The sequence below is a fragment of the Dipodomys spectabilis genome, unplaced genomic scaffold (assembly GCF_019054845.1).
Source record: "Dipodomys spectabilis isolate Male_0828 unplaced genomic scaffold, ASM1905484v1 ptg000783l, whole genome shotgun sequence".
Lineage (NCBI taxonomy): Eukaryota > Metazoa > Chordata > Mammalia > Rodentia > Heteromyidae > Dipodomys > Dipodomys spectabilis.
The window spans coordinates 26,523,568-26,534,978 of record NW_024871460.1 but is presented as its reverse complement, the minus strand read 5'-3'; the positions used below and the strand labels follow the sequence as shown (position 1 = coordinate 26,534,978).

The window sequence follows — 11,411 nt, the reverse complement described above, 5'->3', positions numbered from 1 at the left end:
AACTTAGAATCTTAGCAGGCTGAGATCTGAGGATCAAAGTTCAAAGCTAGCCTGGAAAGACAACTCTGACAGACTCTTATCTCCAATAACCAGAAAAACTTTGGAAATAAAGATGTGGCTCAGTTGGTAGAGCACTAATCATGAATTGAAATGCTGAGAGCATAAGTCCTTCAGTAGTTCTAGCCTTAGTATCTCTTTCACTCTCTCTCTTCTCTGTCTCCCCCTCTCTCTTCTCTCTCTCACACATGCACACACACACACACACACACACACACACACACACACACACACACACACACACACACACACACACACACACACACACACACACACCCTGATTAGCAATTAGTTGGAAATAGGTAGTTATGATAATATAAAATCTCTGATGCTTTTCTGGTTATTTTGATGTTATGTTATGTTATGTTAATTTTCCTGGAAATCCAGGAAGAAGGAAAGAAGGAAGGAAGGAAGGAAGGAAGGAAGGAAGGAAGGAAGGAAGGAAGGAAGGAAGGAGGAAGGAAGGAAGGAAGGAAGGAGAGAGGGAAAGAGAAAGGGAAGAAGGGAGAGAATGAGATATGAAGGGCAAAGGTAGGGAAGAACAAAGTCATAATTAAGAGTTCATGAAAACAGTTGAGCCACAGAAAATTAATATTTAAAAACCAAACTGGATCTTTGAAGATAAAGAGGAAGAAGAAATTTTAGAGTATATAAGAAGTAATGGAGAGTAATAAATGAATAGCAGTGAGCATTTGGAAGTACTAGTTGAGTTTATAGATAGATACTTTATTATAGAGTAATACGTGAAAATTCTCCTACATATGTCCTGATAAAGTCACCCAGACAAAAATAAAGGACAGGGTCTTGGTTTTCCTACGAATTCAGTCCAGCCAACTAGGTGCTTTTCTGAAATGACTAAGACTGTGAAATGCAGTTCTTTGTGTTGAGATGTAGCATTTCTCTTTAGATAGTAAATTGAACCTTGCTCTCACATGTTTGAAACACTAATCCACTGAGTTAATCGACCCCCAATTAAATTATTAATGATGATACAGCAATATAATTTGCCATGAAAGTCATTGTTTGTTAAGAAAAATACGAGCAAGTCACATTGGCATTTCAAAAATAATGAGTCTCACTCACAATAAGCAAAAGGGTTCAACAGATCTGCTGGACTGATCTGGTGTGAAATAATTGCATTGATGACTTTCTTCAGGTTGTCATCACCATATATCGCCTGGAAATCATTCTGAACAGCTGGCTGCTGTTATTGTGTATCTATTTATAAAGCTGTCCTCTTCAACAAAGATGGGGGTCTTACAAGCATCTGTCTGCAGCCAGTTTTTGTCTCTCATGAAAAGATGATTTTTTGCAGACCTTAGTTCTTGTCAGCCCCCCTCCCTCACACATCCCTGCTTCCCCCTATTCAACATCCTCTTCTGAATCTTCTTTATTTATACATTGTTTCTATTAACAGATCTGTCCTATCCAACCAAAATGAAAACAACCCTGAATTAATTAAACCATGACTGGCTTCTGTCATATCATAAACCAAATGAGATTATGCTTATCCTTGTGCTTACAAAGCCTACTTCCAAATGCAGAAAGGGAGACAGCAAAAGTTCTTCAACTTCTCATTTCTTTTTTGTAGAACTTCTTGATTTTATATGATGTTTTACAGATGTAATTAAATAAAGAGGAGTAGAAGTCATTTGAAAAACTGTTTCAAATTAAAGAATAACATTTCTGGAAGAATTACCATTGAAAATTTTCATCTTAAAGATATCCTGTTGGGTGTGTATATCCTAAGGAAAATTAAACAAATATGAAGAGGAAATGACAGCTTAGTGGTGGCCCATTCTAGCATCTGCTCCAGGTTTGAGCAGTTGATGATACTATTTTTTGACAGATAAAGTTCAGGAAATAAATATCTAATGGAAAATGTCTAGATACATTTATATAGCCTGTTAGGAATAGGGTAAAATCAGCAGTTACAATAGAATATTCTGCATGATATAAATGTTCTTTATCTGCCATTAGCCACATGTGACTAATGAGTACTTGAAATGAAACTAATAAAACTGAGAAACTGAACATTACCTTCACATAAATAGAACTTTATAAAGTGTAATAGCTACTTGATTTGCCATTCTGAATAATAAAAGTTCTAATCCTATGAACAATTTTAAACCATAATTCTATTTGTGAGATTAATAGCAAATAATACACAAATATCAACATGTATATTCACACCTTACATGGAAAAATCACTGCAGAATATGTGTCTTTTTACCTATAATGAAATATATTCCTGGCACACGTATATTTTTTGCATTCTTTCACAAATGTGAATGAATTTTATGCTGCTTTGTTTTTGTTTTTGTTTTAGTTTAGCATTTAAAGTGCTGGGGATCAAATCTAGGGTCTCACACATTAGGAAAGACCTCAACCACTAAGTTACACATCTAGCCATTCATAAATGTTACGTTTCCAGAGCTTGGAAGTTTATTGAAATCAAGAAATAACAGTGTAAGTTTTAAAATAAATAAAATGACTTAAAATGGGTTTTGAAAATCATTTTAAAAACAAATTGAATTTGTCAAAACAAAATCAATGAAGCTCAGATAATTTTAAAGCTAAGCCTGCTGCTCCAAACATGGATGAACCCACAGAATATTATGCTAAGTTAAATAAGCCATACAGAGAAGGGAAAATGATATATCAAACTACTCACCTAAGAAAACTAAAGTAATCATACTCACAGAAGCAGAGAGGGGAATGGAGGCTCCCAGGCACCAGAGGAAAAGGGGGAATGGCATACAGCGGGCAAGGCAAGGGACCCAGAGTTTCAGTGGTAGAAAAGGACTAAGTCTTGTAGATCTACTAACAACACAATGTCTACAGTTTCTAATACTCTATTATGTACTCAGAATTTTCCTGAGAGAGTAGGTCATATAAAAAATGCTAGTGTAATAACATTAATAGCAATAAATTAAAAGTCAGGGTAAAGTTCCATAGGTGATTGACAGGTTTATGGTATTAATCATGGTGATGGTCTGACTTGTACACTTATCATAAACTCAATAGATATAGTAAATAACATACAATAGATACAGCTTTTGATGTGTTAAAAACACAAACAGGCAGAATTTGAAACATGACGGATGACATAGACCAGCAACCAACTACCAATACTGTAGAGGAGCCCCTAGATCTCATCAGCTCAGCCTGGATGAGTGTATTTATGTGAAGATGAGAAATGACCAAGAGGCAGATTACATGCTTATGACCAACATTTAAATATGATATTGGAAGATGTGGAAGAATCCGTGACCACCATAGAAATTGATGAGGAGACATATGAAGAGATATACAAATCAACAAAATGGAATATTCAAATGCTCTTCATCCAGGGAGATGGCATTGTGTTGGTTGCCCCTCCTCTGATAGTTGGCTGAAACGAAGAATTTATCTTGTGTAGAAAGTAGGAGACTGTACAATTGCAATTGTACAATGTACAAGATGTTCAGAGAGAGAGAAGCCTGCTTACTTTTTGATATTAAGACATGATTAAAGACTCTTCCGCCCCAAGATGAGTTGAACTGCAAGTGACTTACAATTTCTTCAGCTGAATTCTTATTTTCCTCTATTTGGTCTAATAAACATGATCACCAAGCTGCTGGAAAAAAACCGCACAAACAACATTTTTACACAGAAGTATTGTTGATATCATAGTGAGATTTGATTAACATAAAATAAGATTTTTCTACTTTAAAATTATACTTAGGAGGGTAGGTAAATTCCTCATGGAGACCAAGAGTAGAATAGAAGTATAGCCAGGATTGACGTGAATGGGAAATAGAAAAACTAACACTTGTCCTTGTTTTGACACTGGCTTCCTTGTAGCCCTTCCCTTGCTCCTTGCCCCTTTCTCCCCTTCCCCTCCCTTTCCCTTCCCCTTCATCCCTTGCACCTCTTCACACCTCCATCTTGTGCAGGCAGGCAGTATGCTCTTCCCCCTATAAATTCTTTTCTGCCTGAACCATGTGTCAGTCTCCTTTAGGCTAAACCTTACATAATGGTGCCAAAACCTGGGAGAGTATCAGGAGTTGATGGACTCCTCTTCTTTCTTTCTGAGGGTCAGTTCGCTGTCTGCCCTCCCCCCGCCCCCCGGGCTTTCTTGAACCCAAACTGCTAAAAGCTGGAGTAACCTCATCTTGGACTTCTTGTCTTTACCATTGTTAGCCATGCATCCACTACACCATCTACTGTCTGTGCTTGTTGAATGACTCCCAATTCCCATCTACTTTCTACATCCTCATGGACACCATAAACTCTCTCTTGTTCATCCTTCTCTCTCTGTCTCCTGTCTCATAAGCCTCCCAGACAACCAGAAAATTTCCTTGTCTTGTAGTTCAATCCTCAATATCTCCTCTCTCTCTCTCTCTCTCTCTCTCTCTCTCTCTCTCTCTCTCTCTCTCTCTTTCTCTCTCTGCTTGTGCCCTTGAGAGTGATGCAGACTGGGTCCCTGGGAGCCCCCCTCTAGGTTCTCTCTTAAGGTTAGCTATCCTGGCTTAAATTCTCGTAGCTAAAACTATCTGACTTTCTCTGTTTCTCCCAGAGATCACCCTCACTGTTACTGTGTGCCCTGCCTTTCTAGCTGTCTGCTGCTTGTCTGCTTTCTTGCTTACTTAATAAAGCTCCACCAACTTTTCTTACCATCCTGACTTGGTTTTGCCATCTTGGTTTTCCTGATACCCCCACACTTCTAACAAGCATTTGAAGGTCAATTTGTATGATAACCAGAAATCTGCCATGTTGGCCACTTGGTACAGTTTTCATGCAACCCCTACCCACCTAGCAAGTGTCTAAAGGTCAATTTGTATGCTAATGTGTCTCTTTGACAAATTATTTGAATGGTTTTCTTTTAACTGGCACCACACGCCAAAGGGGGAAAATGAGCAATTTTATAAGATGAGTAAAGTTGACATGTAATTAATTTGTCTCTGATTTAAATAAAGTCAAGATTAACACACTGATGTGAAATCAGCATCTCATTCTTTATGTCCATCTATGAAAGTAATTGTGCACTGTTTGTCATTTTTAATATGTGTTTCCCAAGTATGTAAGCTACCACCTAGATACAGAGCTGACAATGGTTTCAATCTTAAGTAGTATCATAAAGAGCTATATCCAGTTAATAGTTGCTGTTTAAAACCTATCATCATGTCTACTGTGTTTTGTCATCACAAATGTTACCCTTTGTAGCATTTACCCAGACCCACAAAGAGATAAATGACTTTGGAAAGTATTTGTTGGTTAATTTCTAACAACTTACAGGTAAGCTCTGCTTACTATTTTTATTGAGCTCCTTGTTGCTTCAATTGGGAATAAAAGGGTTTTATGGTAAAGGCTCACTTAATCTGAGGTTTACAGTTTGAAGCCAGCCTGGGGAGAAAAGTCCTTCTGAGATGCTTAACGCCAATTAAATACTCAAAGACCAGAAATGGAGCTGTGGCTCAAGTTGCAGAGCAATAGCCTTGACAAAATAGCACAGGGACTGTGCCCGGGCCAATGTGCAAAAATGTCAACTGGGACAAGCAAGCCAGCAATGAACACCTAGACCCCTGGGACAAAGCTAATCCTGGAGATGAGAGATCATGGAGAGGAGTAAGATGGGATGTTATCACATCCTAAATGAAGTCACTCTACCTACCCTTTCAAAACTAACCAAAGACTGAAGATCAAAAGAAAGGAGTTAATAAGCATGCATATCTAATGTTCATACCTGTCTTCTAAATAGAAAAGAATTTAAAGTGTGTCTTAAACTCAGGACAGTTCATCTTGGCAGTTTCCTGGATCTCCCATAAATAGTCTACAATCCAGACATCTACCAAGGCCTCTTGATGGGCCCTTGTCACTCTTATCCAGCCCCAGCTTCTGACTACTTATTCCTAACCAGGTTACCATGCTCTCCCCTTCCCAGTGGCCAGATGTCACAGTAGCTTGAGACACTTTCCACCAACTACAGGACCACCTGGAATGCAGGAGATAGGAACTAGCTAAGTCATCCAATTTTAATTTTCTGCCCTGAACCCATCCTTTTGCTATTTGTGTGTCCTCTAATACTTTTTCTTATTACTCAGCTCCTGCCTTGTAAGATTTCTTTCAGATTTCACTCAAAAACATACACACATGTTCACCACCAAAGAGCAGTCATTGCTGTCTTCTCCCTGACTGGACCACAATTCTGCCTTCTACCCCTAATGTTGACATCTCTTGTCAGGAGGAAGTAGACAAAGAGGACTAGCACTCCTTTATAATTATCAAAAAGCTGGAATGTTAGGTCTGCCTGAAAAAAATGCCCCCTTCTCCATTGTTCTTCCTCAGTGTACATGTGGCCCCTTCCTCAGAATCCTCCCCTCTCCCCCCACCCCCCGCTCCCCCACAAGCATTCATAACCTAGGTAACCAGAGCATCTGAGGGCAACGGGAGGTCCAAGGCTGAGGTCTTTGCTATGGCCACACCTCTTTCCTGCTCTCTCCCTATATGTCAGTCTCCATCATTAGTTTCCCCCTTGTTTTGCCCCTGTCCCTCTTATAGCCTTTCCTTTTCCCTTTGCTCCTTTCCCATCTTCCCTTCTCTTTTCCTTCCCCTGCATCGTTGTACTCATTGCATACTGCAGGTATTTGTAAAGCTCTTTCATCTTCTTTCCTTTTAGTTATGAAGCTAATCAGTGATTTTTATGTAAAAGAGTAATAAACTTTTAGTTTCTTAATTTTTAAAAAAATTATATTTATATATGCTACTAACAGTACATATAATTTTATACTAATATACATTAATATTATATAGTGTTAGACTACTAATAATGACACTTCTGGCTAATTTAGAGACAGTTGTGGCCAAAACACTTTGCATTTACTATATTATGATGAATCTTTGAGATAGATCTATTTATCCAATGTTAGAGATGAGAAAAGTTAGGTTCAGGATGGCTAAGTAATTTTCATTCAACCTACGCAAGAGCAGGAAAGTTATTGGTGCTGAGAATTACTTTTATTTACACTAATTCTCCAGCTGTACTGTCACATTCTCCTGCAATCTGATCTCACTCTTGCCTACCCAGTGTGACTTGCTGCTAAACCATGCTTGTAAAGATCTTGAAGAGACAGGTCACTATCTCACTGTTCATAGATGTCTCCTATGCATTCCAGGCTTTGTTCTCTTTGAGCTCAGCCTGTTCTCTACTGAGAACAGTACAAATATACAAATGAACCCTATCTTAATACACCCACTGAACATTTCCTGTCTCTCACTAGCACTCACAGACTCATTCCATGATGTTGCACTCTCCCTTCTACCTCAAACAAGTTGGCTGTCTGTTTTCTGTGATAGCATGAACTTGTTTTCCTTTACAACTATTTTTGACTCATTTCATCTTGGGTGTGTCATCTATTACTTTTATCTTGTTTTCTCCAAACTTTACATATTTCTATTTCTCTTCTTCTTTCTAGACCCCTGAGATCATCTCATCATTCTTCTTTCTTCAGATGTCAGCTTCATACTCTTGATTTCTAAATCTTCAGCTGAATTCCCTTCATGTTCACATATCCAGTTCTCTATGTAATAGTTCTGCTTGGTAGTTTCCTAAGCAGCACAAATGTAGCAGATTGGAATCAATCTGAGAGGTTCCCCTCAATAAATTTCTTCTTCCTCATTTCTATGACTGTATTTAGAGCTACCTAAAATTTTCCTTAATAAAAATGTGTTGTTATACAAGATACAGGACACCAGAATCAGATACAGTGAAAACAGGGGTTATACTGTGGGGAAGAACATACAAAAGAGACAAAGGAATCACATAGTGCATTATAAGTTCATTAAAAAACAATAGCAAGAAAGAAAAAAAACCATTTGTGTCCCTGTCTTGGGGTTCATTTCGCTTAACATCATCTTATATGGTTTGGAGAGGGGAAGAGATACAACAAAATGCTTAAATAAGGATACAGGTTGACCCATTTTAACAATGAGATGTATAAGACACTATGTTGAAAATGAGCTTTACAATTTCAGGGGTAGGGTAGGGAGAAGTTGGGGAGGTGGGGAGGAAAGACAGGGTAGGGAAAAAAACAAAGGAGGAGGTAACAATGATCGATAGGAAATGTACTCATTACCTTACTCATGTAACTGTAACTCCTCTGTACAGTATTTTTACAATACAAATATATGAAAAAAATGTGTTGTTAGAGCCAATTTCTCTCTTTCCTACTCAAGTTGTTCCAGCAAGACCAAAATAGCCCCAAGTTCATTCTTTTGTTCTCTACCTCCATAGATCACAAATTGTTCCTCTCTGGTTCTTCTGCAATATCTAGTACTGTATGTAGGATTGTGCAGGACCCAAAGAAGTTCCTCAGGAATCATTCATTGGATAGCAAGTGGATAACTAAAGTAGTAAAGATTGCTCAGGCAGTGAAAATAAGGCACAACTGCACTATTTATTTTAAGTGAATCCTTTCATGTGGTGAGTGTCAATGTGAACAATGATATCAGACCCCTGAGCTTATTTTGCCTCTTGGATCCTCCAGAGTACTTGCAGAACACATGCACATTAACTAGTTACTTAATTAAAATGCAGAGAACAGTTTTTAGAAACTATTTTTGTACTTGACTTTAGATGCCTCCTTGAACTACTGGTATGCAGTTCTAAAGTTGTGTTATCTACTTACACAAAGCAGTTAAAACTTCTTAGTGTTTCTTAGGTATCTCAACATACCTAGATACATACATAGATTCTTGCCAAAGTTTGCTACTTTAAATTGTTACTACTTTAACTTATTTGTCCTATACTTGTCCACAAAAGGCACTGCCTGGAAGAAAGACCAAGTCTGTCTCTACCTTCTTTACTGCTTCCCAGAAATGAGGCAGAGAACCTGATACCTAGTAGGTCCTAGGCAGTGCTCAAGCACTGTTAAGTGAATGAATGAGGGGGAGGAAAGGAATAATAGAAGAAAAACAAAAAGAAGTAATAATGCTTGACAAGAAATGTACTCATTACCTTACTCATGTAACTGTAACCTCTTTGTACAGCATTTTTACAATAAAAAAAAATTTTAAAAAATTAAAAATAAAATAAATGAATGGATGTTTGCTGTTTACTTTTTTAAGTACTTGTTAAAAGTATGCAATGGGAAATCAGTCTGAATGATATACATTTTGTTTCACTAGAGTCTAAAGTTTGATATTTCTACAGCGACTATATCCACAACTTTTACTCCTAAGTCAGGCCATCAAACAACTTGAACCCTAAAAATATATTATGTTTATGACCCCATATAAATATTTTTAATGAATTGTGTTTAAATGCTGTTTCCAGTATATATAGTATACCTGACAAGATTATTTATTGACATTTATTTGAACTGAATATCTAATTCATGATTTGATGGGATTTGCTCTCTCCTCCCTTAGAAGAAATATGTTGTTCTTTTTCATTTATAATCTTACTTTGGGTGTACATTGAAATATAGAGCATTGTGAAAACATAATTCAAAGCATGTTAGTTGATATTAAAAACATATTCTAAATTTTTAGTCTAGAATTCTGAGCTACATTTATAACCAAGTTTCAAAGATATGACCTCCTACTTCTATAAATTTAAAGCTGATATATGCAAGGTTATTTCAGAAGGTATGTGAACTCATGCATAAATTGGTACATCTTCCTGAATAAATTTATTCACTAGTAAGTAATTTAAAACACCATTTTAATATTAAAACTAGCACATATATCTTATATAGTAGAAAGTGAAATTCACATGAATTTTTAAGATGAAACACAGAGGCTTCAAAGAAATTCTGTGCCTAGAGAAAGAAGCTCTGAGCTTCCTTTGGGGACCCCCAGTAAAACACATTCTCCTTCTCTGAAGTCAGGAATTCTTTGGTAGAAAAGTTTGAGATGCACTGAACCAGTTTTGAAAAAAAATAAAAAAAAACTTACCTCAGAACTAAAAGGGGTCCAGCTGAGGTGACAGAACTAAAGGAGGGCTTTACAAAAGGGAAAAGCTCAGGATTCTTCAAGGAAGCAGGAATGAAGAAGAGCCTAAGCGAAGATGAGAGACGCGAAGCACACAGGAAACCACAAGGAATCCCTAGAGCCCTTCCAGTAGCAAAGAAAGTGAAATCTCGGAAGACAAAATAGAACTCATTACGGAAAGAGTTCATCCTCTTCAGATTTGAATCTTGAATCTCCAGGGCTCCGAGAAGGAAGTCCTAACTGGCTCAAGTGTGAGATGGGACTGGTAACACACTAAATACAAATCCTACAGCTGGATCTTGACAGGTTCCCCTGGGTAGGAACTTTAAGAAGAGAAACTGTGCTGGACTCAGAGCTACACAGCTCAGATCTCTTGTCTTGGAACACTGCTATCTGGATGTCAAGAGACCCTAAACAGATCTTCCACTTGCCAGCTGTCTTGGCAAGAAGCAGCTGCATCACCCAAAGTCTCACACCCTTTAAGGGTGGCCATGTCCAATGGGAGATAACACTGACATTTTGGCAGAATAAAATGATGGGTGGCATCCTTGAGACTAGAGTTAGTAGAGGCTTTTCTAGGCCTTCACACAGTTCCAAGTTCAACTTTTGCCCAGTCCAGTTTTTCCCTGCCTTTTGCAGATGTTTCTCTGTGGTAAACTCAGCACCTGTATCCCACTGGGATAGCCCCACATCTTGGCAGGGCCACTGGCCATATGTGATATTGACTTAGGCATTTACAAAGATATGCATCAAGAAGGCAGAGAATGAAAGTCCTGTGTGTGTGACACATACCTTCTGGTAAATTGTTTGGAATTCTAAGTTTTAAGGTTATTTTTGTAGGCTAGCAAAAGGTAACCCCAAAACTGAGTTCAAATTAAAGATAGCCTTGAAACTTAGTGTGACAAGAAAAGGCCAGACATGTCAAACTGTTTTCCTCAACAGAGATTCCAGGTTTGGATTCCATGTTTATTATGTTGTGAGAGAAAAGCTTTCGTTACTAATTTTCAGACCTATACTTCCAATTTTACCTAATGCTTGATTCAGTCTTCTTACAGATGGGAATTCAGAATTCCCCCAACAGATAATCTTCTTCTTGATCTAGTTGTCAAGGATTGATGCAGGCCTGAGCAATGAAGTGTGGGGCTTTGGGAGGTCAGGCATGGCAGGTAGCAGGAGAAGACAAGGTGGACACATGGATAGACAACAGTTGAAGGGTTGATGATTCCTCTGACCTTAAATGACCCAAAGTAGCAGTCGTGCAGTATTTTGAGCAAGAGCAGATGGTCTGTGTAGATAGGAGTAGAAACAGATGGTATCTCGCTGTCAGATTTTTCTCTCTTGAGACCTGGTGCCTGTCGATGTATTCTTTATACTGCTCT

General features: G+C 38.0%; 1 pseudogene; it reads left to right on the top strand.

The window, feature by feature from the left end:
* The first annotated feature begins 3,154 nt into the window (after nt 1-3,154).
* On the top strand, nt 3,155-7,847 carry LOC122102420 (annotated as a pseudogene).
* The last annotated feature ends 3,564 nt before the right edge of the window (nt 7,848-11,411 follow it).